General features: G+C 40.0%; 1 long non-coding RNA gene across 1 annotated transcript in view; it reads left to right on the top strand.

The window, feature by feature from the left end:
• The first annotated feature begins 7,226 nt into the window (after window positions 1-7,226).
• Window positions 7,227-23,646, top strand: part of LOC148225532 (uncharacterized) — an 81,774-nt gene continuing 65,354 nt past the window's right edge. Inside the window, exon 1 of the long non-coding RNA XR_015804748.1 lies at window positions 7,227-7,525. This is a non-coding gene — a long non-coding RNA (uncharacterized LOC148225532). The remainder of the gene's footprint in view (window positions 7,526-23,646) is intronic.

Here is a 23,646-nt window from a genome sequence, read left to right as displayed (position 1 = left end):
GGAAAGCAGGCGAAAAGAAATTGTCCTGAAAGAACAACATGCATCCCGCCATGAAGAAATGAGGGCAGAGGGCTGTGGGCAACGCGTTGGCCAGTGACTGACACTTGCACTGATGAAAGACAACACTGGAAGTTGAGCCCCGGCTATGCAAAGTTGATTAGGGTAGATGGGACCCTTCATCATGCCTTAAAAAATCATCACAGCTCAAAACACTCACTTCCAATATGACTAATAAAACCCTCGGTCGTTCATGCAAGTGGGGTGAGTAACATATCTATCAGCAAAATAGCTGCATAACTGGGTGCATCAGACATGGGCATTCAGAGCATCAAACCCCAGAGTCCTTTCTACCAACAAAACATGTGAAGGTCTTGCTGCAACTATGAGAGAAGCCTGAGACTTACTGTAGACATTCTTCCTTTTTCCTCACTTGCGTATTTTTGTGAAAAAGACTATATGTTAAAAAGTATAAACATGTTTGCATTTTGATAAGCAGCATAATCAACAGAGCCATTAACTAGATATTTAATTAACTAACAAAATTTCATCTCAGTCCTCAAATACTTTTTTAGTTGGATGACTCTCTTGGGATAAATAACCTTAGTAAAATTTACTTCAGATGCTTTCTGAACTGAGCTCTCATGCAGCAAATATTATGCGTTTTGCACTGGTACATGCTCCAGCATTCTCTGGAGTGACCTGCTGGTCACTAAGGTGGATCAAAATTGCTGGATATGCCTGAGCTGGTGTTGACTCCAGTTTCTTGTGTCCATGTGGTACATGCTGCACCAATGTGGTCTAGTTCAGAGCTGGCTTGTCTAGTGCTGGTCCTGGGATCTTTGCAGCAGTCCATGGTATGATACTGCTAATGCATTTTTATTATTTGGATATTTTTGCCAATAATCAGATTTTCATCAGGTTTTAAAAATTCACACGTAACTCATGTCAAATTTTGGTACTTCCATGAGCCTCTGAAAAGACAAATCTACTCTGTGCAAGGAAGACATTGAGTAAAATGTTGTTTTAGTACTGATCAGATGAGTGTATCTCTGCACTTAGAGTATAGAAATGAGAAGAAAAAACAGTCAATTAACCCAGGAAAACAGGTCCTGGTTGTTTCACTGTGCTCTTGGACTGTCTTCCACTTAGTTCACATTACCACTGACCTCATGCATGAGCATGCACCTTTATAAGCACAGTGCAAATCCAGTACACATTCTCACACCTATAGTCACTGAGGTTTGTTTATCAGGTTTCTGCTTTGACATGATACAGATCAAGTTGTCGTGTTCATACAAGCGAATTATATGTGACTAGCTCTCTTCTTTGATATTTGAGCCAACCAGCACAAAATAGGTTGCATTTATGTTAACAAATTTTCTCCTGCACAGGGTAATTATATCCAAAAATTTATCCAGAAATGGTATCTGGCCACAATGGCTCCTAGGCCATGCCCAGAACCTGTTTGAAAGAGTTCTTTATTAGCCTGGGCCAAAGTTCTGCTGAGGACAATTTAATGGTACAGCTGATGGAACACCACAGCTGGAAAAAGTCCCAGGCATTATTTAGTTTCCTGGTATGGATATAATTAGCCTGACCAGGCATGGACCTATGAAAAAAAATACAGTTTATGAAATAAAATCTCAGGAAAAAAAGCATTCTGCTTAATTCTGATTTTTTCTTTGCACCCTTGTCTCTGTGTATTGTTTGTCATTTTGTAAACATTCACTTAGATCAGTTTCTCTGCAAATGCTAGAATGTTGAAATGCTCTTTTGCTCAAATAGGAATACTATTCACTCATTCCTTTTTGTCTGATTTTCTACAAACTAGAAACCTTTATAAGGTTTTGCTTTAAAAATTAATTTCCCCCTTAGTTTTTCTCGAGAAAATATACTGCCTTTCAGGTGGGAAACTTAAAGAAATATTACATCTCCGTTAGGTTTTAATTTTTCTAGAAATAATCCATCCACTACAGCTCAACATCTGTAAGCCTCAAGAGCAAGTTGTCATACTTCAGACAAGAAAAGAGAAGTGAAGGAATTTTCTAAGAAGCCAGATATAATTTTATGGCAGTGAATTGCTACCCTATGAACACTGAGGAATTGTGGCATTCCACTTCTCATTATGTATGCCCACAAGAGAAATATTAAACTAGACTTTTCTTTGACTGTTGCCTTCGTTCTCTCTTTCTCTTGTACATACTTATAAAATAAAGATCAAACTTCCTTGAATTCTTTTTATCTGCTTTGAAGTCTAAGGAAAACTTTTTTGGAAATTCTATTTTCATCTCTGTGAATTTATTCTCTAATGCTTCTAACTTGTCAAATATGGACTGTGCTGTTCAAGGAGCAGTTAAGAAAAAAAAGCCTATCTTTGAATCTACATGCATGGACAATCATTCTCACAATTCATGAAAGCCCTCAAAAACGTGGAGCCACAATGTACTCTTCTATTACCATTTCCTTTGGAATGTTCTGAGGCATGTCTGCTAGATTCTGTGGAGGTGAAAAAAAACAAGGTCTTTTTTTCTCCTTTTTGCCCAGTAAATTACTTTGAGTATGTAAAAGAAGCACATCCCACAACTTTGGATGTCTCTTTTAATAAAGAAAAAAGAAAAAAAGAATTCTTTATTTTTTTTCCATCAGAACTCAATTTTTGCCTAAAGAGTTGTTACAGAGGATACGTTTTTAGAAGGATGAAAAATATCCAAGCCGGAGCTATTGCTCAAAGGTGAGATGACAGACATATTCCTTTTCCCTGGGAGGTGCAGGGGATGTCGAGCAGGAGTCCCTTGGGTTAACAGGAAGAAGACTGAATCTCTTGTAGAAGAGATCCCATCTCCTGTAGGGGATGTTATCCTGTTCCAGCACAGCAGACCATGTGAGGGCAGTCCTCAGGCAATGCCTTAATGAACCTAGAAACCTCTAATTAGCAGCCATGCATGCATCCCCTGTCCTGGACCCACAGGACCACCTGCAACTGAGCCCCCTTCACCATGCAGGGAGCTGCAGCCTGGCCCTTGGGGCTACCCTGGGCATCTCAGGATGGCCCTGTGACATGGGGCTGGGTCTCACTACTGAGATTTAGCCCCATCCTTCTGGCTGCTGCAGTAAATCCCCTTCCTCCTCACCTTTGCCCACAAAACTAGCTTTATTTTCATATTTTCCCAAGCACCTGAGCCCAGCTCACCCTAGACAACAGGATGCTTCTCAGTCATCTCCTGGGACCAGCTGTTGGCCTGAGATAAACCATCTTCCCATCATCTTCCCATCTTCCCATCTTCCCATTTGGTGCTTTAGGCCAACTGGGGCCTTTGGAGGAAAGTCAAGACATGGGCAACCAAGACTTTGTTTTATTTGGAGAATGCAAAGCAATCTGATGTTGCTGGTGGAGTCATGGGAGATATGCTGCATTTACAGTTTAGCACTACTGGGGGAAGCTTGTTGGCTGGGAGAGCAACTGAAGGGGCAGTGCTGCTCTCTGAGGATGTCCATGCAGCTCCCACTTCATGTGTCTTCAAAGGCATGTTTCTTTCTTTGCAACTGATGGTTTGAAAAACATTATCCATTGTTCCTAAAGATGGATGACACCCTGTTTAAAATCTTTTTGGGTCTGAAAAGAATAAGACTGGGACAGTCTTTATTTTAAGATACTGTTGTAGAAGTTGAATGGATATTATAGCTGTAAGAATTTCCAGAATAGCCATACACATATTTCTACTTTGCAAATGTTCATATCTAATGATGAATGTGTATATATATACACACACATCCTGTTCAGATCACATCAAAAGGCTGAAAATGACAGACTTTACATGGCTTAAGTGATAGGTCTTATGAGACAAAGTAGCTAACTCAGAGATCTGAAAAAGCATTGTATAGTTATGTTTTTGACAGGAAAAAAACGCAAACATAGAAACCTGCAGGTAATGAAGTTCTTAGTGCAAGACTTCAAATCTCTTGCACCTATTACATTTCAATTTGATGCAGTGAAAGATTTTGCTCATCCTAAACTAGTGATCAGCAAGAAGGAGGTGCCTTTTTCCCTTTGAAGCAGGTGGTGGTTGTTTTAAATTATTAGGGGTCTAAACTTGGCCACCATCCAAGATATGTCAGGAGCTTAGGTCCTCATCTTCAGAATGAAAAGCACACACCCAAATATTTGACGAGTACATATTCTTCCAGCCTTGCTGACAAAGGCAAACTCAGAGATGACGATACAGATTACAATTTTCTTTTAAAATCAAAGAGGTTGTGATTTTATTTTGTTCTTTGCTTTTTTCCCCCCCTTTTTTTTTTCCCCGTGGAAGAATTAGAACATGTTCAATCAGAATGTGCAACGTGTCTCTGGCAAACAGGAAAATTCCTCAGGGATTTAAATTAAGAATAAAAGAAATGAAGAAGGGGGCAATTCACAGCAGTGCATAGACACTACCTCTTGTATGGTTTTACTCTTGCATGTTTGATTGCCTCTCTGAGTTTTGCATCTTGTATGTTATTGTTTATCAAAAAGCGATCAATGAGGAGAGAGATAAGAGGGGAGGAAGAAAGGAAAAGAGAAAAGGAGAGGAGGAGAAATCTTATGCATATGTGAGGCCAAGGGATATTGCCTTTCAGGGTTCATGCACAGTTATCTTTAATTTTTATGGTATTTGAAAAGAATGGTAATGAGCATCAGAGTTAAAATGCAAGGATTGGTGATTTCAGTGAAAATACATTGCCCAGAATCAGCTAAGGCAATGGCCCCAAGGCTTTTCTAGACTAGTGAACCACCTTTAACCCTCATCTGCCATGTGCCCTTTGAGGAACATACCAGGGCATTTTTTCAAAGAAAGGCCCAGAGCAAATGTGCAAATTGCACTTAGCTGAAAACTTCCTCCTGGCAAGTCAGTAAAACTACATTGAAAATAGCAGAATGGTATGTTTGGACACAGTGTAAGTTGGTATATTTTCCTTTTTATTATCCAAAGCTTTTGGGCCACTACAGAGCCATGGGCTACGGTTTGTGGACCACTGAGCTATGGAACCAGTCCTCGTTAAAGAATACCTGCCAGGGATTGTTCATCCTGCGGGGTAACTGCCATACATTAAGCGTCCTCTTGGTAGCAAAATACAAAATAAGAAATTTTAAAAGGACTGGATTGCTGCGAGGAGATTTGCTTTTGCATATTGGGCTAGTTCAGCTGATGATGTCAAGCAAGTTTTCTGTGCTTTACTATTACTTAACTCTGAACCTGGAAAGCTGATTCTTTCTGGAATCTACTTTTAAAACTGATGCTCCCAAAACTTGTTTGACCTTGTAGCTAGGACAAAAATGGTTTTGGTGATTTTGGTGATCAGCAAAAATAACCAAGCCTCTCTAGCAAGAGAGGTTGTGGAGTCTTCCCTACTGGAGGTCTACAAGAACTATCCGGATGCAATCCTGTGCCATGTGCTCTGGGATGACCCTGCTTTAGGCAGGGAGGTTGGACCAGATGACCCACTGTGCTCTCTTCCAACCCACCTGTTCTGTGATTCCATGATTTTTTTTAAGCTTAACACAAGAAATAGACCAAATTGCAAAGCTGGGTTGAAATTTCTTATACCTACTCATTTTGCTGGCAAGTATTTGAAGTGTGTTTGCTTACACAGAATCAGATTTGTTTATGTGTGTTCAATAATCACCTATTGAATATCTAATATGACAAGTCAGGATGTGCTAAAATGCCTGCTTACCTTGGTAGATATATAGGACTAAGGTGTTCTTTCTATGTGATCATAACCAAATATAACATTATCCGACTCTAATGAGGGTGAAAACAAAGAGAAATGCAGGAACAGATTAGGAGTGTTGGAAACGAAGACAAGTAAACCTGCATATTTGGTGGGCATAGTAATGCAAAGCATAAAAAATTTGGCTTAAAGTCTGTAGTACCAGTTTGCTTTTGGTGACCCGACATACTGGCTGTTCATGGACCACTTAATATCAAGACAATGTTGACCTGTGAGCCTTCCTGTGAGGCACAAGAATGAAAGAAGAACAGCCTTCCCATTGACTTTCCTTAATTTTGTGCATTGGTCAGAAACCAAACATTTTGTGATGTATTGATTTGTGTTCCTACTTTTCTTGATCCTTAATGATATAATACCATGTAAAACATTTTAAAGAAAATGTTGTAATCTTATATGAGAACAAACTGTTCTGTCAATAAGTGTACCACAAAACCAACTCACCCTTAGCATGACGGCAATTTCTTCAGTGACATTTATGAGCCCATTGAAAGAACAGTAGCAATTTTATTCATTGTTTGGAGCTTACTACCCAATGTATAATGAAAGTGTTATGAAAATTAGAAGTTGCATATAACACAACTCTTTTGTAGTGTAAATAACACAACCATATAAATTATACACATACTAGAATTATATTAAACACATATACATTATATGCAAAGCAGAATAGACCTTTTACCAAATTGAGCTGTATTTTAATTAGGAGAGTGGTAACAAGCCTTTAAAATCAGCCAACACTGTATTTTGGTTTTAACTCAGAAATTCTGGGGGTTTATGAATTCATGACAGACCCTTAGGGATACATTTTCAAAGCATTGCACAGGATTTTAGCCATGCAAATCCCATTAAAATCAGTGGGAGACATGTGGCTAAAACCCACGCAAGGCTTTGGAAGCAACATGCCCCTTAATGTTATCTAGACAGTGTTTTGGCCTGTGAATTTCCTTGCTTCCAATTTTTACAACTGAATTCAAAAGGAAATAAAATTTGCCATGGGGATGTGGGAATTTTTAACAGGATGCAGGCTCTTTCAGTTCAGAGACATAGTTCTGATCTAACAACTATATTACCACATGGTAAAGGTAGTTCTGATATGTGCTTTACATGCTTTATCTCTACCCAGCTATTTTGACCTGCATTTTTACTATGCAGCAATGTAGGCAACCTACTTTGCAAATAAACATATTATAGTATTCTGCAGATTATAATTTCACTTAACAGTGTGTTTGGACTGAGTAAACAATGACGTTCCTTTTGGAGTGATGATTGCATTTGACTTGAGGCCCGTGGTTCCCTGAGCAATGTAACCTGTGCTGCTAGGCATTTCAGAGACCCAAATGCACTATAGAGTCACAGATGAGGTACTCCCTAGTAAGAGCAGTAACTGGTCAGCATGAGCTTTAAACAGGTGGGTCTTCCCTGCTTGCCTGAGGCAGAGATGGGTTGGGATGAGCTGGAGAGCACATTTTGCTGTTAGGTAAGAAGAACTTCAGACTTTGGAGCAGATAGAGAAATGAGGTACTACCTAGACTGAGCAGACAATAAATATGGCAGTAAAACCTAATATGTCTGAGGAGCTTACTCAGAGAAGTGCAAAGTCCTTTAGTCAAACTCATCTCGCAGTCAGTGAAGCAGAAACTCCTGATTTGGAAGGTTGGTTGGTACCCAAAGGAATGTGGAAACCTGGATCCGCAGGAAAGGCGCGTAGGCAGAACAAGGGCATGAATGGTGGAGCTGCTTATCTGTACGGCAGGTAAAAGCACACACAAAATTTGAGTCCTGGGACCAAACACTACCTGATGCCTTGGCTTTCGAGACCTGTACGTCCGGGTGTGTGGAGGAGCTGTCTGTGCGGGGTGGGTGGCGGGGCGGGCGCTCCGGCCGCGGCCCCGCACTAGGTGGAGCTGCGGGAGCGCCGAGGGAGCGCCGGGCACGCCCTGGGTGCGCCGGGCACGGCAGAGCTCGGGCATCCTCCCTCTAGCCCTCCCTCCCCCCCTCCATCCCTCCATCCATCCCTCCATCCCTCCCTCCCCCCATCCCTCCATCTCTCCCTCCCTTCCTCCCTCCCTCCCTCTCTCCCCTCCCTCCATCCCTCCATCCCGCCCGCCCTCCCTCCTCCAGCTCTCACAGCCGGAGCTCGCTTCAGACAGCAAATCTCCCCCTCTGCGCCGCGGTGTAAAAATCCTCCTGGATCGGGGTTTGCGTTTTTGTTTTGTTATTTTTAATTGTTGTTTTGGCAGAGCTTAAAAAATAAATTGGCCTCATTATCCCACCTAATACTGTAATCTCGGTATTAAGACTTATGAAAACGAAAAGATATTTAAAAATTAAAATTGTACTCCAATGTAATTTGCCGTGCAGTTGAGAGACATTTAACTGCGTTGCTTTATCTTTCTGGTGTTCTTAATTCACAATAGGATGATGTGTTTCCCTGTTTTTCTGAATTATCTGACACCATTATAACAAATTTAAACTTTCGAGTCCGCCATCCCATCGTGTCTGAGCCCAACACCACCACACCCCCTCCCCCCAGTTTTATGTTACTGAATTGTCTAGGGGAAAAATATAAATAAGGCAAGTACTTCCCCCTTCAACAACCACACCACATTCCCCCCCGCTTCGTATGTGCCTTTACTTTTTTTCTACACTCTAATGACATTTGGCAGGCTCAACTGTGTAATGCTTGACTGGTTTTATTGTTGTCTGCTCCCAGTGGGGAATAGTTGACACTGCTCTCTGTTTTCAATTGATATCCATTTTCGACAATATTGCTTTCTATTAGATTCCTGCACAGTTTGTGCCAGCCAAACTGAATATTTACCGTGTTGCCCTCAAAGCCTCAAATCAACAAACATTAAAATAAGTAAAATATGCATTTACTATCTGACATTTTCAAATTTCCCTTTCAAATTATTATTTTGACTATATTTCACAACAAATGAATCAAGGATTAAAGACACGGTATTGCCACTTAAAGTAACTCAGATTGATTTTGAGTTTTAAATGACAGGATAAGGGAGTGCATGAAAAGAGGAAAACCTAATGCACTTATCTACATTTCATTAGCTTCTATGATCACTTCTCTGAAAGAGGGCGCACAGATTTATATTGATCCTAGTTTTCAATCTTTGTGTTGAGTGACATTGTTTGTTGTATAATCTGATTAATTCCAAGTAGTTGCCTTATGTAGCAAAATACTAAAATCAACCCTTGGAATTTTTAAGTTTTGAGTTACCCGCTGAGCTCAGCGGCTCTTCTGGGGCAGACTTCTGTTTCTTGTCATTGCTTTCATGGCTTGGTGTCTGCCTGCATTTCCCAGCTCTCCAGCCCTGTGCTGTCTCAGTTCCTTTCACCAGCTCTTTTCACCTCTGACACCTCTTTATCAGTTTCCACACTCACCTCAGAGGATTCTCCATCAATGGTATGTGTTGCTAATTTTTGGTCACAAGTCATTTATTATGTGCAATTTTGGGTCTGCAAAGACCAGCTTAAGCAGTCAGTATTGTTGATTTGCATAAAAAATACATGTAATGAAACATCATTTGTGTACCTTTCCAGATTTTTTTGTGATAATCTCTTCTACCATCCTCTCCTCCTCATGCATCTCCTTCCTTTTCTTTGCCATCTTTGTTTTCATCTTCATCTTTAGAAGCTCTAAGCTGTCTATCTTGTGCAAAACACCTCTGAAGTTGTCAAGTAAAAGACTCAAACCAGAGGAAATTCTGCTGCTTTTTTTTCCTTGTGCTCCCTTCCATCCCTTCCAAAACGCCAGCTAGAGCTTTAGATGAGGTACGAATTTTGAAACTTTTTTATTCCTGGGCTCCTGCTGTTGGGGAGGCTGAACACTGAGCAGGGCCATGGCCTGGCCATCAGCCCAGGAGCAGCAGCAGAAGCTCAGGCTCAGCAGGAGCACCAGGACATCTCTGTGTGAGGGAAGGAGCCAGGCCCTATCTGCACTCCCCTGTAAGCACTGCTGGACCAGCTCTCACTCTTCCAGCATGAGGATGGAGAAGGGTGATGCTCTAAGTCATTGGGGCCTAGAGATAGCCTTTGTCCTTCAGCAGAATGATACAAGTATTTTTCTCCTGTGATATACTATAATTAGCCTACAAGCCTTGCTGGAACCAGAAGATTTAGCAATTGAGGTAAACTTGCATAATGTTGAAGCTGATTTATGTTGATGTAATCTGCTTGTTTTTACACTTTCTCATTTAAACAGTAACAAAAAGGTACCAAGCTCATAAGGAAATATATAAAAGAACTACATTCAGAGAAAAATGTGAAGAGTCAGAAATTAGGGAACTGAATAACTGAAGCTACTGTGGAAATTTATTTTGTCCCTTTGTGTGCATAACATTCTGGTGCAATTTTTTTTCAGGTGACAATATTCCTCTTAATCCATAGACAAAATGCTTCCTTCCCTGCACAGGGTGGATAGTGTTTGCTTGAACTGGTAGTTATTCAATATTTTGTTTTCCCCATCAGTCAATGCATGACCTCAGGCTTTATTTACCAAACACCATCCAAGCTCTGCACTTAATACAGAATTATTAATTTCCTCCTGGGCTGTTCTTTTACTCTCCTCATCAACAGTGCTTCACAATGGTTAATGGAGTTCTATATTTGGCCTGTGGCATAGGACTTTCAGTTTTTCTCAAATTGAGTGTGTGATATCCTTTCCTTTCCTGATATTTATTACCTTTCCATAATGGCACAGATGTGCAGAGGTCTGATCATAAATTGGTTTCATCTCCTGTGCGGAACCCCAAAGCCCCTGAAGTCCTGGAAGTGAAACGCTGGCTCTTCCCCAGTGCCCCAGCGCTTCAGGGTGGGCAGGGCAGAGCCTAGAGGGGAGCTCCATCAGCCTCCCCCTGGTCACAGCCCCTCTGCTCCTGCTTTGTGGTGTAAAGAGGATGAACTGCACTGTTCCCTTGTAATCTGTCTGGGTGATTTGTGTTGTCATAGCTCGTATGCTGTGGAAAATGCATTCAAATATAACACATAAGCTGTCAGAAAGCTACCAGTCTAAGACAAATAATGTACAAAAGAAAGGCACTTGACAGAGTAGAGATGACTTAAAGGCTTAAAAAAAGCCAAAACCTCAAAATATTTTGTGACATGGAGCTCATCTCTCTCTTCTTCTTTTTTTTTTTTTTTTTTTTTTTTAATTGTTGTTGTGTTTGTTGTCGTTGTTGTCAGTCCTTAGGACAAAACTCATTTGTTTACGACTGTTTTGAGAAACCCCAAGTTTTCTCTTCTGAAGGTTAAATAGGAGCCTTTGGTGGAGCCAAAGTTGGGGAGGTGATTTTCACCTAAGTTTCTTTTGAAGGAAGAGAGTCATCAGAGTCCACAATTCAGGCAAAGCAGAGAAGCACTACTCGACTGCAAACCAGCATAGCTCAAAGAGCTCTAGACTTGGGTTTCTACCCAGCAGAGAAAAGAATTGATGTTTTCACCTGGCATCACAGCCCTTTTGTGTCCACTCCAGGCCCAGCACTGATTAAAGTTGGTTAATTACAGTGGTAACCAACCACGGCATCCCAAGGTGCTCCCTACCACCTGTGAAATCCAGGGTATCTTGTATAAGACAGACACACACACAAACATTGCAGGGATAAGCTAATGTCGCCTGAGAGCTGGTTATTTTGTGAGATAATATTATGGGATAGTGATTGCCTGGTAGATAATTATGTGTGAAAGGATATTTTGTCATACTTGTTTTGCTTTTTTCCTTGAGTAGGCTGAAAGCTGGAATGTATTGAGTTTCCAGAATAGAAAGAGCTGGATTCTAAAGTGACTCCACAAAAAAATAAACACATAAATTACAGCTTTCGCATGAGAAAGAATGCAAAGGAAATTCTGCAATTACCAAGGTAGATTCCACTTTATTAAGTGAAGGGGAAAATAAAGCTTTGTTTTGTGGTTCCAGGATGCTTTTAACATTAACTATATATGTTCACCAATTGACAGAAGGAAGAGTGTAGTAGATTACACAGCCAAGGTATGATTGAAGACATGTAGGCAAGGGGCAACTTGGGAAGCATTGATCACAATCTCATTAGAACTGAGATTGCAGCAAAAATGAATGCTAAATGAGGAGAAGGAGAACAAAAAGATGCTGGAGTCAGACTTGTGTTTCTCCAGAGGAATAGCTACATGGTTGTAAAAATCAAACTGGCTGAGGAGTGGGACTGAGGGAACAGAAAACCCCAAGAACTATAGAATAGAGAAAAAAAACCATGTAGGATGCTCCTCTGCCAGCAAGGAGTGTATCAAAAGACAAATGTGGCTAAATAAGGAGTTTCACCAAAACCTGGGGAAAAAAAAATAAAGGAAGAAAGAAGATAAGAATCTGATGAACAAGTTAGAAAGGAGAAACTATGCGGTCCAAATAGCTACATGTGAAGTCAAGAGAGACAAAAACAAAGAAAGTGTGCTAAGTAACAATAGCCAAAGAAATCAAGCTAATTAGTATGAAGCAAACAAGCTTGACAGAATGGCTGAGGCCAGACAGAGGGTGGAGAGGGGAGGGCAGGTAAGAGGTCAAACGAGCTCTTTGCTCTAGTATTCATTTAACAAGATGAAGGTCACATCTCAGAAAGTGTGATAGATTTTTCTGGATGGGGAAAGTGAAATGTCATCAAGAATTATGGTTATGTCATAGCAGTACTCTCATAATCTTGACAAGTCTCCAGTCCTTGCTTAATTAGCAGGCTTCATGTTTCTAAAGGGGCAAATATAATAAGAAAAGCTAGCTGAAAATATTTAGCAATTCTGAAGAGACACATGACATTTTCCTCATTGTATTTTCCCATTTTTTGCGCATCAGTCACAAGATTTTAAATTGTGTGCAAGAGAAGGGGCTTGGTGGAAGATGCGAGGCTTGTACATTTAATCTACATCATCTAATGCCTCAGTGCCTGCCTATTGTTAAAATTCCACAAAACACTTATAATACATACTTTCTTCTGAGCATACCAATAGCTCTACTGAAGTCGATAGAATTACTCCAGTGTTTAAACTCAAGCATTTTCTCCAAGACTTTATTAAAGCAAATGCTAAATGCTAGCATAATCAGTCACAGTGATATACTTTCTTTTATTTTGCTATGAAAGAAATGCCAGACCCGTAGCAGAGGGTGAGCTGGGGACACTCCAGTCACAGAAAATGCATCCACAAAGTCTCTAATGGACATTTGTCCTCCCCTGGGAAAAAAATTATCTCATTCTCAGGGTCATAATTTTTGCACTTAGCACAATTGGACAAAAGCTCTTCTAATGCCTTACCCATGCTAGGGTGATATGACCAAGCTGATGAAGAGGAATACGGTTCTCTACAGTTATTCAAATAAGTTGAAACTGAAATAAAACAAGGCTGATGGCTGGGAAATGCTCTCAAGCCCCTCTTTCACACCCTGTATAGTAGTTGTTCCAAAGTGTTAAATTTGGACAAGGAAGAGCAGGTGGATTGATGCATTCTTTTAGAAACATTTATGTGTATATTATATTTGCCATAAGTTACTTCAAAAATGTAAAGTAACAGTACATCTTCCAATAAAAGAAAATTTTGAGGGATGTTACAAACTCCAAACACAAACCATATGAATGTTTTTTTGTTGTTTTCTGGTATTAGATCAGAAGTCTTGGTATTTTGTATGGAAAGGGAGGGAAAGAAAGAGATAGGGATTAATAGAGGCTTGAAAAACCTTGAATGACCTGTCAAGAGCTCTTACTGATGAAAGTTAAAGGCAACACTTGCAAAAATGAATTATGTGAGCTATTTTTTATACTGCACACAGTTTAATAGTGCATTTCAATCTATTTTATGAGACAAATACCTTAATACAGATGATTTGCAAAAAGAATGCAATATTTACCCAAATAAGAATAACATCCTCAACTACATTTAGTGTTAATTTAAAATGACAAGGGCTATCAATCCTCAGACTCCTCAGTATAACCTAATCACCAGCTGGGGTCAGGCCAACATTTGCTTTCTAGCAAAGTATTGTAGAAATAGATGAATTGCCCTGCTCTCCAGAGCATTCAGTATTGGCTTGCTTCTGAAATCAGAAAATCAGCCTTGAGGAAACATCACAATATCTTGTGCCTTTTTCATTATTAGTTTTTCCTATGTTCTTAGCTTCTAATATTTTCCCACGTTTCAGGTTCTGTTACTTTCGCATATGCATGTTAGTTTAGAATCTGTAATTTACTGCTGTAACCTTTAAAAGACCCTGGAAAACAAAATCTGCCTCTCCGAGGTCCTTTCACTTTAGGTATATAAATTTGAAGAAAATTTAGAGGCTGAAGTTAATTACCAGAACAAATAAGAAGTTTGGAAAGATTTTTGCTTTTAGGAAATCAAAAGAAAATTACCTGAGCCAAAAGGCAAATATTGAGTGTGGAAATAGATACCCTGATGATGGAAAATCTCTGTTTATAATTATCGTAAAGTTCAGGGTTTTTTTTTCTGAGTGGATAAAAACTTCATATCTTTGGTACAGCCTTCTCTGATTTTTTCTATTTCTCTTTAAACTTAATAACAATAATTAATTAATAACAGTAATTAATAACAGTAGTTATTTACACAATAGTGTAAAAAATTAGTTTGATTTTTCCATTTCTCCAAGAAAAATGTTTTGCTGAAAGGCAACAGCATGAAACTGTCCTCAATTGTCTGGATTTTGGATCCTATACATTAAAAGAGGTCTGAATCGGATCCCTTACAAAAACTTTAGAAAGGATTTGTTTTTGAGAAGAGAGACATCCAAACCTGAGGGAAAGATAAGTAACTGTTTAAAAAATTTCTCCCCCTGGACATTTGTCATTTTTAAAAATGTGCCTCTAGAAATATAAGTGTACCGAGTAGTTCCAGTTGGTTTGGGGTTTTATTTTGGTTTTTATTTGCCACTAGCTAGAAAACAGCAAAACTATTTTGCCTTGTCATAAATAAATGGACTTCTGAGTAGTTCATTGGGAGGTGATGGATGAGAGTTCACCATCCCACCACATACTCACAATCTCTTGTAACACAATGCCACAGCATGGGAATTTTTGTATAGAACACAAACGTACATACATATAATAATATCTATCAACTCTTGCCTAAAATCTTACCAAAGAAATTTGCAGAACATCTTAATAATTTCTCCTATGCAATTTTAAAAGCTTGCAATAGCACCTATGAAACTCAAGACTTCTTTTTCTCCTAAGTGCAGACACTTGGCTTTAAAAAATGCTGATATTTTATTGTAATGACTACATTTATCCTGTTTCTAGTTCCCTGTCCCATTACTCCTAGACAGAAGAAGAGTATGGAAAGATCTGTATACAGCCAGCATTGGAATGCTGTAGGATAAGACACTTCTACTATCCCTTACCTCATTCAGTAAAAAATTATGCAGCATGTTACTACTGCTGTTTTAGGCATTAGACCAAAAAAAAAAAAAATTTCAAAGGGAGCAATTTTTCTCACCTCTCTCCTCCAAAACACCAGCTCCCAGTTTTGTCTATTTGTTTCATTAATGACTACAGTGGTGAATTGAAGAAATGATGTCTTAAAAGTGGACGTTCCTTAATCAACTCCTTATCACCCCAGACTTTGACTGCTAAAGGTTGTGATGTGAATCATAATTTACCATGATCTGGAATCTCGTAATTTAGGTCTTTAAATTATTCTCAGGTGATCCTTGGAAATAAATATATTTATCTGCTGTGATGGTGTGCTTCCTTTTCCAGATCTTCATTAAAGCAGGTCACAAAATTTAGTTGTTTAAAAACTTACCTGGAGAGATGATGGTGATACCCTGAATCATATTCTTCTGATGTTGCTGGGTCTGTCTGCACTGTCTTCACTACATTGTAGGTCTGGATCTTTGCAAGGGGTCCAGATTGGACAATGCAGTTTGAGAAACTCTTAAACAGATGGTATTTTCTGCAATGTGGCTCAGAAATTTCTAAGAAAGCAATTTTTATGTTGTTGGTTTTGCGTTTTTTTTCTTCTGTTTTTTTCCCTTATAATTTGCCTCATCCTGTCACCTCTCTGCAGAACTCTGTCTAACAAGGGAGATAAAAACACAGTCCATTTGTCCTTTAGGCAGCTGCTGGAAGCTGTGAGCCATTCAAAGAAACAACCCAGGACATCACTAAGGGTATGATGAGCTATTGTCAGCACCTCATGAGCTATCAGGTGCTTTTTGCCCTGATGTCAGTAATGAAACTCATTCTATAGCTGACTCATTTGAAAAATCCCTGGGCCAGGCTGTTTCTGGGCTCATGTTTTGAAGATGGCATACAGTGTTCAACAACAGAGAAAATCAGTCCTCATGCTTTTTTCATTATGTAGTAGCAATCTGTAAGCACAAAACAAAAGCAGTGCAAAACTGATAAAAATAGTTATACAAACAAGAGTGATCTGATCCTGCAGGTGTCCTCTATGTCTGTATTCATCTCAGCTGTATGAAAGTTGGAATCAAAATGAAAAATCTAAGCAATTCACCAACATGTCCACATTCACATTGCAGAAATATATCTTCTGAAAACATTGAAAACTAGAGACTTGTGATTCTTGCAGTACCCATATAGTGTACCTGTGCAATGTCTATCACATTCAATTCTTTTTAGGTTCCATGATGTGAGAGATAAAGTGCTTCTAAGGACCTTTCCATTGCTGCAGAAGCTCCTTTTCTTGAGTGAATACTCTCCTAGTGGATGCTTTACTTCGATCATTTTATCCAAGTCTTTTTTCTCCTGTGGCTTTATTTTCCTTCGAAGCTGTAGAAGGTGAGGTTATCCTCTGTTGTACGCAAAATCCACTGCTGAAGTGAAATGTCCAGCAACAAGTGGTGCAACAGGAGACATCATAGACTGACTGCTTCAGGTTGCAAACTAAAGTTTATGGGACATTTAGGATTGGCAATTCCACATATGTCTTCTTCCCAGGACTGTCTCTCTGGGAATGACAGCCACTATGAGATCTACCAGTGGCCCCTAGTATACAAGCCAACTATTCAGGAGTAGAATTTTCCCCCTAGCAATGGGGACTATTGACAACAAAAAAATACAAGACTGTATCAGCCATCTTTTCTAGATCACAAGACTCCACATTATCCTTATCACACTGATGGTTTTCTTGTCTCTTTCCCCTGTTCCCAGAAAAACTGAGGCATACTGTGCATTATCCTGCCACCTTGCAAGGATGAGGAGATTTTTTCCTAAGTGCTAAATGCAAAAGACAATATTGAAAGCTTCTGTATTTTCAAGCCTTGATTAGCAAATCACTCAATCCCTCCACATTTCTTTAGAGAAACTCGGATCCAGACTGCTCCATTATCTCAGGATTTCTCTATACCATCCTCTGGCTAGAATGGCAAGATAGCCTCAAACAATTAATGAGGCCAGAATTAATTAAACTCACAGTCTTAGGCAGTATTTAAACAGATTCTTGATTATCACACAAGAATAAAAGTAGAAACTTCTTGGTTTCCTGGAAAAGCAGACCTACACTGTGATACAGGCCTCTGTTTAAAAAGATGGGTTTTGCAGTCTTTTCACTCTAGGAGCTAAAAAGACAGGGAAACCCTTGCAGCCTCTGTTTGACAAGTATATACTTTTTCAGATGCAAAAAGTGAAATTGTATCTGTTTTACAGAGAATATGACATATTTTTTTGTTCTTTTGTATCTCTTTTTTCCACTCTTAATTGAATAGGACTTGGTTTTTTGGTTTTTTTTGGTGGTTGCCTTCTTTTTGTTTGTTTTCTTTTGGCGGGGCGGGGGGTTGTGGGGTTTTTTGGTTGGTTGGTTGGTTGGTTTTTGTTTGTTTATTTGTTTTTGGCTCTTTGTCTTTTTTTTTTTTTTTTTTTAGTCTCATTTTGTCTGTCCCATTTCTGCATCTACTAAAAGAGTGGGGAAAGGTGTACTTAGTAAAACCAGCGATGGAGAAGGATATATCTCCTCCATGGCTCTCCACTCTTGTGTAGAAGATAGCTACTTGCCAGTCCCAGTAGTTCCTGATGCATTCAATGCAAAGTTTGGATTGGACAAAAGATCTGGAGAATGAGCTGACTTTCCTCCATGCCAGATCATCATGTCAGATCAGTTGAAGGTTTTAAGCCTTCTGTAACCTGTTACTCCTCCCAATAGCTGATCTCCACTGGAGCCAGCCTAGTTGGGAAGGAGTTGTTAAACATTGGAACAGACTGCCCAGGGAGGTGGTGGAACTTGAGATGTTCAAGAAAAGACTGGACATGTCACTTGTTGCTGTTGTCCAGCCCATAAAGTGGTCGCCAGTCAAAGGCTGGACTTGATGAACTCAGAGGTATTTTCCAAAGCAAATGATTCTGTAGTTTTGTGATTCTGTAAATTTTCCCTGGCTCTTGGAGCTCTGAGGAAGTGCAGGGAAGATGAGAGAAAAACACATTGAGTCTTGCATATGTGGAGCTCCAGACGGCGAACATCCTCTGTGCCTGGGATCTGGAAACGCAGTCTGTTTAAAAAAGGGCTGGAAAATCACTAAAGCTTTTCAGTGGCCTCGTATCGCCCAGGTTTCTTTTTCATAATGGCAATATGGGTTTGTATTGTGGGTAACCAGTGTGACAGGGCATTCCCTGGGGTCAGGCTGGCAGCTCTGCCGGGTCAGCCTTGGCCAGGGCACATCAAGACCTGGGCACACAGATGGGGAACTTTTAGGTGCTCACACTGCTCACACTGTGCAGCTTAGCAGGGCTCTTGCATTGTCTGTGCTGTCAGCACTGCACTTCCCCCCAGCACTATATACATTCAGTAGAGGATTATAAAAGAGAAATTAAACTGGAACCCATTAAGCATGTTTACTCTCTGCAGCAAATGTTTTTACCACGTAGTTTTGTGCACAGGAAGTGCTGTAAACTTCAGCATTGCTGCTGGCTCCTTTGTAATCACTCTGCTGATTATGAATTGCTGCCTTTTGGCAGTTGCTGCTCACACGGTTATGATTCCTGCTGGTGGGAGGGTAATAGAGGGGAGAAAAGGGGAAAAAAATGTGCAGGCCAAGGAGACCTGAGGACAATTAATGTCCTTCAGCAAAGTGGAGTAGGGTGCAAGATAAACTAGCCAAATCCAAGGCTTGTGGCAACTGCATTTCTATCTTCTCCCTCCTGCAGAGACTTTATCTAAAAAGATACATGGGAAGAAACTAGACCTACCAGTTGGGACTTGATCACAGTATATCAGAGGAAACTATGTAGCCTGAGAGCTGGATTACAGACATCTCAGCAAAAGTCTGTTCAGAAAAAACATTAAGCTGTAAGATAAACCAAAAATCATCATTTTCCTCTGTATGCAAAACAGCGATCTGAGTTAAAAAACAGGAACAAATCTCCATGGTTCTATGATAGCTGATGTGTATTATTTATTTTTATGAGATAATCTAAGGTTTTATAGTAAATGTGAGTATTATAGGATTTGTTGTACTATTATTTTCATGATGAACTCATATTTTTCAGAAGTTTATAACCTGGATGTTAGAACTGGTGTGGAGACTTTAGAGCTTGCTGTAACTTAGCTCAGCCTGAGGCACTGACCATCTCTGGTCTCCATGAAACTGGGCACTTCCCAGTCTGGCACTGGTGTGGTGAGGCCCAGAATGCTGTGGAACTAATGGGACTCTGTCAGTTGGAGAGGGAGAATGGACCTCATTGATTTATTTTGGATGAGCTCATTATGTGGGGGAGAGCAGGGGATGTACATATGGAAAACTTTATCCAGTGAATTTCACACCCATCATGGAGTTGAGTAAGTCAGTTCTTTGTTAGACTGCTGTCAGCAGATGGCTAACTGAAGGCATTGGTAAGTAATATGTTATATTTCTCTTGTTTTTTTGTTGTTTGGTTCTGCCTCAGGCTGAACATCTAGGAAAATCCATGCCTTTTGGTTTGGAATTTCTAGGTGCCCTCCATGTTGTTGTTCCTGACTTTCCTCCTTCATTTTCCTTCTTGGCTGATCAAAATTGAATTTAGACTAATTTTATGTCCCATTTTCTGTTTAGCTGCTCTCTGTCTTTTCTTCAAGGTAGAAAATCTGCCAGTTTCCCACTCATGTTTATATCCTCTTCATCTGTCTTGTATCTTCTTTTCATCTCACCCTGTTCTTTTTCTTTCTTCCTTGTTTAGCCCAGTGCTAGAAAAGGGCTATTAATGATTCTTGTAAAAATAGCATTTCTGCTTGCATGAGAGAGCTGCCAGACTGATCATATTTGCTCACAATAATATGTCTCACTCGATTCTAATGGGGCATCTGATGAGATTAGATTCAAACTCCAGGACTTCACACCTGCACTTGCATAGTCTCTTTTTTTTTCCCCCCTAAGAAGATAGAGTTTTTATTGCCTTGACTTCCATAAACTTCTTTGTGCCTACTCCTTGATCTGCTGTGCTAACTAAAACTATTGGGGATGGATGCTTCAAGCTTTCAGTTGTGCACATAGTCCCAGTGAAGCCAATGTGCTATGGAGTGAGCACTAGTAGCCAGGATGTTGGCATGGATGATCAGAGTGGGTCTTGTTAGAAATAAGCTTGGTATGATGAGATCCAAACTTTGCTTCTTTTAATGTAGGAAATCCAAGATTTTATCTTCCCCCCATCCTTGTCGCAGCATTTTTGTGAAGGGTCAGGTTAAAAAGCAAATTTTGCTCACAGAGCTGCTTTTAATTGCCTATTCACATTCTCCAGTCTCAGATCTGCAGGAGAATATGTCTGAGCAGATGGCTTTGACTATAGCATGGGCTGTGTACCACATAAGAGTACTCTGGCAAATATAGTTAGGTATCTGTCTGATATGGATGACAAGAGACAGTGAAATATGTGAGAGTGTGAAGCTGAAGTGTGGTTACTTCTAAATGCTGAACTAGCTCTGGTTCCATTTTTGTTTCAACAGTTGTTACTTTCTGTAGGAGCATTATAGCAAGCTGAACTCAACTTTTCATTTTACCATGCTAGTAGGATGAGTGACCTTCAGAGCAGAAAGATGTGAGAGGTGTAGAGGACAGTCTGACAGAGCATAGGAGTCAGAATTTAGGGAGTAGGGAGAATGCAATGATAAAATGCAGTGCTAAGTGATTTTTGTGACCAGAAAACCAGTTCATCTCAATGATACCTGGGTAAAATAGTTAAGCCAGGGTTATTATCTCTGGTTTCTCCTGAGAAAGAAACAAAAGTGGGGTGCTGACATGATGCTATGAATAATTGTCATCTTGGTATCAGGATGGGAAATTTGGCCTACAGGCCCCTGTTGGCTTATTCTCTCCATCAGGCTGGAGTGTCACACTATAGTTAAAAAAGGTAATACACTGGGATAGTCAAAGTGCTTGGGTTACCATTTGGGAATCATCAACAAAAATCAACACCAATCATCAGCAAAAATCTTTTCCTTAGCAATCTTGTCTTAACTCCTCAGAGTTGTCTTTATGTCTTCTTAGTGTATGAGGTAGTGGTGTTCTTTGGGAAAAGGCTCATATGGAGAAATAGGTTTGTGTTACATCTGGAGGATGCTAAGGCTTGTCAGTCTGATATTCTCTAGAAACAAGACCCAAAGCAAGAACAATTGGCCAGGTCCCCTGTGAGCTGTTGTAAGAAGTTATGTGGCTGCCCATTTCTCAGCTCTAGAGAAAATTGGGAAGCTTAAAATGATACCATTTGCCTAAAAGTGTGATTTCAACCTTTGTGGAGCTCTACAACCACATCCTTAAATTTGTTTTAGTATTCCTGGGAAGATACTGAAAAGAGAAAATGAAGATTTGGCAAAGCTAAATGCTCATAGTCATGTGAGAAAAAGAGATTTTTGATATTCGTCACTATTTCTCATTACATAGTTTGTTCAAGATGTTTAGGGGCCAAAATAGTTGACACAAAGCTGATGTTACCAGGCATAGACCCTGAAGAACAGTGAATAGCTAAAGTAATGTATGAAGTGTCTCTGCAGCTGGATATGGTTTCTGTAGATGATGAATGACCAATACATCTTTGAGATCTGGGACGGACTCATGAATTTACATAAAGAAAGTAGATGACATTTGTCAGCTTCCACTGTCAGGTTGTTAAAACTTTTAGTTTTGGAAGCAATTGCCCTTTTTTTTTTTTTCTCCAATTTTCCTTTGAAATAGGGAAGAAATTCCCTTTATACATCTCAGTGTACTCTTCACTCTTCTTCATGTCCATCCTCAAAAGACCTTTCATGATGTTTGCAGAATACCCTCAAGACTTCAGAGAGCTAAAACTCTGGCTTATCAAGATGGCCAACATTGTCCTTCCCCCTACTTTTTAGTTCCCTTCTCTTTGCAGTTATCTGTCATCTCCCAGTTTATGCTGAGATTGGCAATTCTTAAGGACAAGGACTGCAGGTCCATGAGAAGGGCTCATAAAACAGCAATTACAGTAATTGAGAAATAATTCTCCTGAGGTAATCGAGTCATCTCTAGACACCTTTCTTTAAAAGCAGATATATTCTCTTTCTATCAAAGTTCTTTTGCAAACTCCATGATCTTGTTTCCAACATAAAAGCAATTCTCAGACCGCGTATGTTTGTGTGTATACTTTATAACAGAAATATTTTCTCAGGGAACTATAATGTTTCAGTTGCCACTGCAAACATGTCAGAGGAGTATGTGAGACTGAGCTGACACAGTGCAGAAGCTTTATTGGCAATTACTCCTGAGACACACACGGCGGACATTTAATTACTAACAAAGCCACTTATATTGTGGACTTGGAGATTGTAGATTTCCCCATGATTCCTTAGACAAATAATTTAACCTTTTTTCTAATTAGGGCAGTGATACCTCCCCAAAGGAAGGCTATGTGGCTGCCCTCATGGAAATCCTGCCTTGCTTCCTGGTCCCCATAGGTCCAGGGGAGAACCAGGGTGGGAAAGGGGACAGGAGGAGGGGACAGGAGCAGGCTGGGCGGTGTGAGCACACACTGCTCCCTGCACCAGGGCATCCACTGCCCTGATGTGGCCATTCTCATCCTGCAGCAGAGCCAGTAAGTGCCACAGGGTCGACAGTATTACAGAGCAGGGATAAAGACATTGTCCCTGTGTAGGCTGCGCTTCCCTTCTACCAATCCCACAGCTTGCTGACAGACAGACAAGTCCTTCCCAGCACAGTAGGATCCTTGGAGAGCTGCTTCTTCCAGAGAGGTTCTTGATATAGATTTTGCCATGCAAAGGATAATTCCCTCCTCCAGGTAAGTACAGGACTCACTACATTTATAAAGCAACTCCTGTATTTGAGGAATGGCTGCCGCCACTATTTTGGCAGAAGGAGATTTAAGCTGTGAAGGCATAATGAATTTCGATGTGTGCTCTGTGCAGTGTCAAACTGTTTAATTTTGAGAATCTGAAGTCACTAGCCTGTTGTTTCATGTTTCTGTCTAATTGAAATGTTAAAGAACTGATCTTTCTGCTGTGTATTTAGTCTGGACATTCCAGCCTTTGAACTCTCACCAGCACTGTGAGTAATGTTATCCACACACATTCACTCTATTGTTACAGCAAAATCTCTACATCTGATTTAAAAAAAAATCAAAGGGCCAGCATGATGCATACATAAAACATTGAAAACATTCTTTTAGAGGAAAATAAAAAGGATGGAAATAAAGAAACAAGGAAAGAAAGAAAGGAAGAAAAAGAAAAGGAATTAAAAAAAAAGAAAGCAATTTCAGCCCATTACACCAGCTCTTGGGAAGGAGGGAGGAAGCTTTCATTAGACTTACCATCATTTTCAGTTTTAATCACCTCTCTTCTTTTCAAATTAAAAAAGAAATTTTGATCAAGGGCCTAGAAGACCCAGAAGTGCCTTCTGGGGTTATCTGAACCAGTCACCTGTTCAGAAGAGACAGC

Source organism: Sturnus vulgaris, chromosome 1 (genome assembly GCF_052056855.1).
Source record: "Sturnus vulgaris isolate bStuVul1 chromosome 1, bStuVul1.hap1, whole genome shotgun sequence".
NCBI lineage: Eukaryota > Metazoa > Chordata > Aves > Passeriformes > Sturnidae > Sturnus > Sturnus vulgaris.
This window is presented reverse-complemented; position numbering and strand designations above follow the sequence as displayed.